Here is a 6,584-nt window from a genome sequence, read left to right on the forward strand (position 1 = left end):
GTGCAGTGGAGGAGGGGGTTCTGTGCTGTGCTCTGAAATGTTCATAAAAAAACGTATACACATTTAGCGATGAATAGTCATGAAAACATAATAAAAAACATATAAAGCCAAATTGGTCTATATCAAATAGTAAATATCACCAAAATGATGATCAAAAATAGCATACAGTTGAAACAGCCAATAATTGTGGGAAGCGTAACATTCGTACTATCACGATTATGTTTGCATGCAGTTCAGTGACTGACTTTGAAACTTTGAGATCTGTTTTAAGTCAAATATTTAGCAGAAATGCAAAAAAGACTAACAAGCGTACCTTTGTAAAAGGAAAAATCTGAAAAATAAATAAAACAAAATCAAATATAAATAAATATGCGTGTGTGTATTCTTCTCTGACAGACCTATGTCAAAGGAGCTGATAGGCCGGGAGTGCTTACTGAACGTTTCTGTACACTTCTCTTTATTTATGATTGAAAACATTATTTTATCCTTATTTTTTCCTGAGCTCTCCATCAGTGGGAATGTGTCTTTTACCCACTTCCAGTTTGAAACCTAAAAAGTGTGTAAAAAACAGTGTATCGGCCAGAACAATGACAGTCCTCCTCCCCACTCACCGATTCCTATTGACCCGAGCTCCAGGACTCTTGAAGCCTCCTCTCACCGTAGGACACAGGATATGAGACAATCAATCGATCAAGTGAGAACACTTTAGTAACACTTTAGATTTGGGAACACATATTACCTCTTAATATCTAGTGACTTGCTTATTTACTGTCAATAATCAGTAATTATGATTCTGAGTCAATGTTTCCTGACCATTCTAATGTAGTCAGGAATAACAAGACACCATACCATGATGATGTAATACATGCTAATACATGTACAAACAAATTATTTATATTAGGTAATATGTTCCCTAATCTTATGTGTGACCAAGACCCTTTTTTGCTGGTGTTTTTAATATATATATATATATATATATATATATATATATATATATATATATATATTTTTTTTTTTTTTTTTTATTAATAAAAATTCTTTCTTTTTTTAATACGTCAGTGTCACCGCAGTTGAGTAAGCGGCTTATTGGATTAAAGGGAGCACATGTTACTCATTGATGGAAGAGAATTAATGAATCAGAAAGTTGGATGTGCTCTGGCACATTCACTTTTCACATTAGATATGGATGGTCAAGAAGCAGCTCTTGATGAGTCTTCAGGTCACGACATCCACCTCAGCCTATCTTCATCACACCTATCTTCTTCATGTCCACGTTTACCACATCCATGAACCTCACAGTCATGGAACCCTTTTTAATACGTTTATTATATATTTAAAAAAAAACATTTTCATTCCTCTTCGCTTGAGACGTCAGTGTCACTGCAGTTGAGTAAGAGGTTTGTTGGACTCTGTTGAACACATCTTCGTCACTGATGGAAGAGAATTCATGAATCAGAAAGTTCTCTGGCATCTGGCAACACTGACTTTTCACATTTCATATGGATGCTCATGAAGCAGCTCTCGAGGGGTCTCCTTTAGGAAAACATGGGGACTCCAACGTGGATGCCATCTCTGTCTGTTTGACTTAATTCTTTGTGTCCTGCTCCTGTCTTCTTCATAGTGGTCTCTGATGAGAGTCACCTCGCACAAGTCGGGTTCTCTCAAGGTTTCTGCTTCCGAAAAAAGGCCACATGATTTTGCTCGGTGAATAGAGCACATCCTCTGTTTCTCTTCAAAACAGTGGTGACTATTGTTACTGTGAATGGGACTCCAGAATAACCATTGCTGCCTTTGCTTAGAGGACAAAGTATGATTTGCTCATCATCCTTGTACTTGTACAGCATTGCTCAGAGAAACCAGACATGATCTTTTGACGCCACACCCATTATTACTGCGGAGGTGTACTTTTGTTACTGGCTCCAGTGTGCATCATGATGAGTCTGTGGTTGGAAAGAATCACAGACAGCCCAGTTGTTCTGGTGCTGTTTTCCCATCATGTCATCTTGCATTTTCAGAGACGCTCTCATCAGTGACGTTGTGTTAGGGATAATGGACGCAAACACGTGTCCAACACGTCTCACAAGTTATGCTTAGACATCAGTCATCCACACACAGTGATTATTGAAAAGAAAGGGATTTTTCTCCCAGTTTTGTAATTTCCTCGAGTTATAATGAAGTCGGATAAACGGGTAAACACCACCACCTGCTGTCTATTTCGTTAATTGCAGGTAAGGTCAACTAGAAAGAGAGGAGGAAAGTGTGATGTTCACTGTCCTTGTGATTGTTATGTTAAGAACCACCACTTTTTTTTAGTTTCTGTGAGCAAAGTGGGCGGCAAATGGGTCGGCGTGTCACGCAACCAAATATCGTAATGAGCAAAGTGAGCCACGCGTTACACGATCAAATATGGTAATGAGCAAAGTGGGCGGCGCGTCACGCGACCAAATATGGTAATGAGCAAAGTGGGAGGGGCGTCACGCGACAAAATATGGTAATGAGCAAAGTGGGAGGGGCGTCACGCGACAAAATATGGTAATGAGCAAAATGGGAGGGGCGTCACGCGACAAAATATGTGGGCGGTAAAGTGGGCGGCGCCTCACGCGACCAAATAAGGTAATGAGCAAAGTGGGCGGCGCGTCACGCGACCAAATAAGGTAATGAGCAAAGTGGGCGGAAAAGTGGACGGCAAAGTGGGCGGCGCGTCACCCGACCAAATCAGGTAATGAGCAAAGTGGGCGGCGCGTCACGTGACCAAATATGGTAATGAACAAAGTGGGTGGCGCGTCACGCATCAAAATAGGGTAATGAGCAAAGTGGGCGGCGCGTCACGCGGCAAAATAGTGTCATGAGCAAAGTGGGCGGCGCGTCACCCGAACAAATATGGTAATGAGCAAAGTGGGCGGCAAAGTGGGCGGCAAAGTGGGCGGCGCGTCACGTGACCAAATAAGGTAATGAGCAAAGTGGGCGGTAAAATGTGCGGCAAAGTGGGCGGCGCGTCACGCGACCAAATAAGGTAATGAGCAAAGTGGGCGGTAAAGTGGGCGGCAAAGTGGGTGGCGCATCACGCGACCAAATAGGGTAATGAGCAAAGTGGGCGGCGCGTCACGCGACCAAATAAGGTGATGAACAAAGTGGGCGGCGCTTCATGCGACCAAATAAGGTAATGAGCAAAGTCGACGGCAAAGTCGACGGCAAAGTGGGCGGCGCGTCACCCGACCAAATCAGGTAATGAGCAAAGTGGGCGGTAAAATGTGCGGCAAAGTGGGCGGCATAGTGGGCGGCACGTCATGCGACCAAATAAGGTAATGAGCAAAGTGGGCGGCGCGTCACGTGACCAAATATGGTAATGAACAAAGTGGGTGGCGCGTCACGCATCAAAATAGGGTAATGAGCAAAGTGGGCGGCGCGTCACGCGGCAAAATAGGGTCATGAGCAAAGTGGGCGCCGCATCACCCGAACAAATATGGTAATGAGCAAAGTGGGCGGCGCGTCACCCGAACAAATAATGAGGTAATGAGCAAAGTGGGCGGTAAAGTGGGCGGCGCAGTGGGCGGCGCAGTGGGCGGCGCGCCACGCGACCAAATAAGGTAATGAACAAAGTGGGTAGCGCGTCATGCGACAAAATAGGGTACTGAGCAAAGTGGGCGGCGCCTCACCCGACCAAATAATGTAATGAACAAAGTGGGCGGCACTTCATGCGACCAAATAAGGTAATGAGCAAAGTGGGCGGCAAAGTGGGCGGCAAAGTGGGCGGCGCGTCACCCGACCAAATCAGGTAATGAGCAAAGTGGGCGGCAAAGTGGGCGGCAAAGTGGGCGGCGCGTCACCCGACCAAATCAGGTAATGAGCAAAGTGGGCGGTAAAATGGGCCGCATAGTGGGCGGCATAGTGGTTGGCAAAGAGGGCGGCGCGTCACGCGACCAAATAAGGTAATGATCACAGTGGGCGGCACGTCACGTGACCTAATATGGTAATGAACAAAGTTGGCGGCGCGTCACGTGACCAAATATGGTAATGAACAAAGTGGGCGGCGCGTCACGCGACAAAATAGGTTACTGAGCAAAGTGGGCGGCGCCTCACCCGACCAAATAAGGTAATGAACAAAGTGGGCGGCGCGTCACGCGACCAAATAAGGGAATGAGCAAGGTGGGCGTCGCGTCACGCAACCAAATAAGGTAATGAGCAAAGTGGGCGTCGCGTCATGCGACCAAATAAGGTAATGAACAAAGTGGGCGGCGCGTCACACGACCAAATATGGTAATGAGCAACGTGGGTGGTAAAGTTGCCGGTAAAGTGGGCGGCGCGTCACGCAACCAAATATGGTAATGAACAAAGTGGATGGCACGTCACGTCACCAAATAAGGTAATGAGTAAAGTTGCCGGTAAAGTGGGCGGCGCGTCACGCCACCAAATATGGTAATGAGCAACGTGGGCGGCGCGTCACGCAACCAAATAAGGTAATGAACAAAGTGGGCCGCGCGTCACGCCACCAAATATGGTAATGAACAAAGTGGGCGGCGCGTCACACGACCAAATATGGTAATGAGCAAAGTGGGCGGTAAAGTTGCCGGTAAAGTGGGCGGCGCGTCACGCGACCAAATAAGGTAATGAGCAAAGTGGGGGGCGCGTCACACGACCAAATATGGTAATGAGCAAAGTGGGGGGGCGCGTCACGTGACCAAATATGGTAATGAACAAAGTGGGCGGCGCGTCACATGACCAAATATCGTAATGAACAAAGTGGGCGGCGCGTCACATGACCAAATATGGTAATGAACAAAGTGGATGGCGCGTCACGTCACCAAATAAGGTAATGAACAAAGTGGGCGGCGCATAACGCGACCAAATAAGGTAATGAGCAAAGTGGGCGGCGCGTCACAACATCAAATATGGTAATGAGCAAAGTGGGCGGAGCATCACAACACCACTTAATTCTGTCACCAATCACTTCCGCAATCATGAGCAAGCTCCAAGTAAACCACCGAGGTAATGAACTGAGTCTCACCTTCAAGTGTTTTGCCTCCTTATACTCTGATCCAATGTGCTTAGACTACTGCGATACTTTCTTTAAAAGAGATTTTATTTCAATTTCTGTAAGTAACTTGTTCTGGGTGTGACCCACTAATATTTAGTAGAAACTACCACATCCTTAAAACCATGTAAAACTTGCTCTTCATTCATTCTAACATTGCAGTTGCACAATGATGCAAAACATCTACTGCCAGTTTCTCTTTTCACAGTGCTTTTCACTTGTTCCGCTGGCACCACTGATTTTGCTTTTAATCTGATTTTGTTATGTAATTATACTCAACCTTTTTTTTTTTTATGAAATGGCTTCCTCATATTGCATGGTAAGATAAAACTAACATTTGTCTATTAGATCACATGATAACATTTTTTTCTAGACTTGGCCAATGCATGAATGGCATGTTGAAGTAGTTTTACATTTTATGGCAGCATGGACTGCCCAGGAACCTACGGCAGGATCCTGCCCATGGACTTTAACACCATCCTCCCTGCTCTGCTCCAAGACAGGCTCTCCCAGCTCATTGTGTCAGACTCCATCGACAGGTGACTCATCGACTTCCAGATGGACCAGAACAATCACATGCAGCTGGAGACAACGGTCTTGGATACACAGACCCTCACTCTCCCTGTACTGCTCAACTGCTGCACCTCCACAGCCATAAGTCTGTCAAGCTGATCACGTTTGTGGACGGCATTAACAGGACAATCTCATCTGTTATGCCAGTGCCACCACCATGGACAAGCTCAGAGTGTAGCGTTGAGGTGGGATCACAGCCGATCCTTTATTTGTATTGCTGTGCCTCTACCCTCATGCAGCAGGCTACGGTCAATCAGGACCAGAACCTCCCGCCCCAAGTTTCTTCCCCTCTGCCCTCAGACTCATGAACACTTCACCCTTCTCACTCTTATTCTTCTTACCTCTTGCTGCACTATCTACCTACTTTATTATCTTATTGTGCTGTTATTTATGTTGAATGTTGCACGATGGCACTAGAAGCGCATTCCTAGTCTATGAAACCTCACTGACAATGGCAAAAAAAATGGGCCTTTTATATATTTTTTATTTCCCATCACAGTGTGTTTTTAGCTGTTAATTTCATACAAGTGGGTTGTATTTTTAATTGTGTCAAATTTGTAGAAATTGGTCACATATGGTGTCATGTGATGAATGGAAATACATTTTATTCGTATGGTATCTGTCAACCTGATTGCGATTATTTTAGATTGATTTAATATATAGTACACAGTAATGTTGACAATTAAGAATTTATTGAAATTAAGAGGAGAAAGCGAATTTGTGTTAACAGAAAAGAAACTGGTTTTGCAATGACATTTAATTCATTTGAATACCTTCTGAAAAGTAAGTAACGCCCAAGCCTCAAGTGTGTTGGTGGAAGGACAGGTGTGTTGTCAAAATGAGAACAAGAATTGAAAAGGTTAGTGCTGGCTTACTCTGTTGTCAGTTGAGAGTGTACACAAAAGGAAACACGGGCATCAATTCAACGCCTCATTGTTTATAAATACAGGTATTTAAAGTCACCTTCAGACTTACCTAA

The sequence above is a fragment of the Synchiropus splendidus genome, chromosome 1 (genome assembly GCF_027744825.2).
Source record: "Synchiropus splendidus isolate RoL2022-P1 chromosome 1, RoL_Sspl_1.0, whole genome shotgun sequence".
Classification (NCBI taxonomy): domain Eukaryota; kingdom Metazoa; phylum Chordata; class Actinopteri; order Syngnathiformes; family Callionymidae; genus Synchiropus; species Synchiropus splendidus.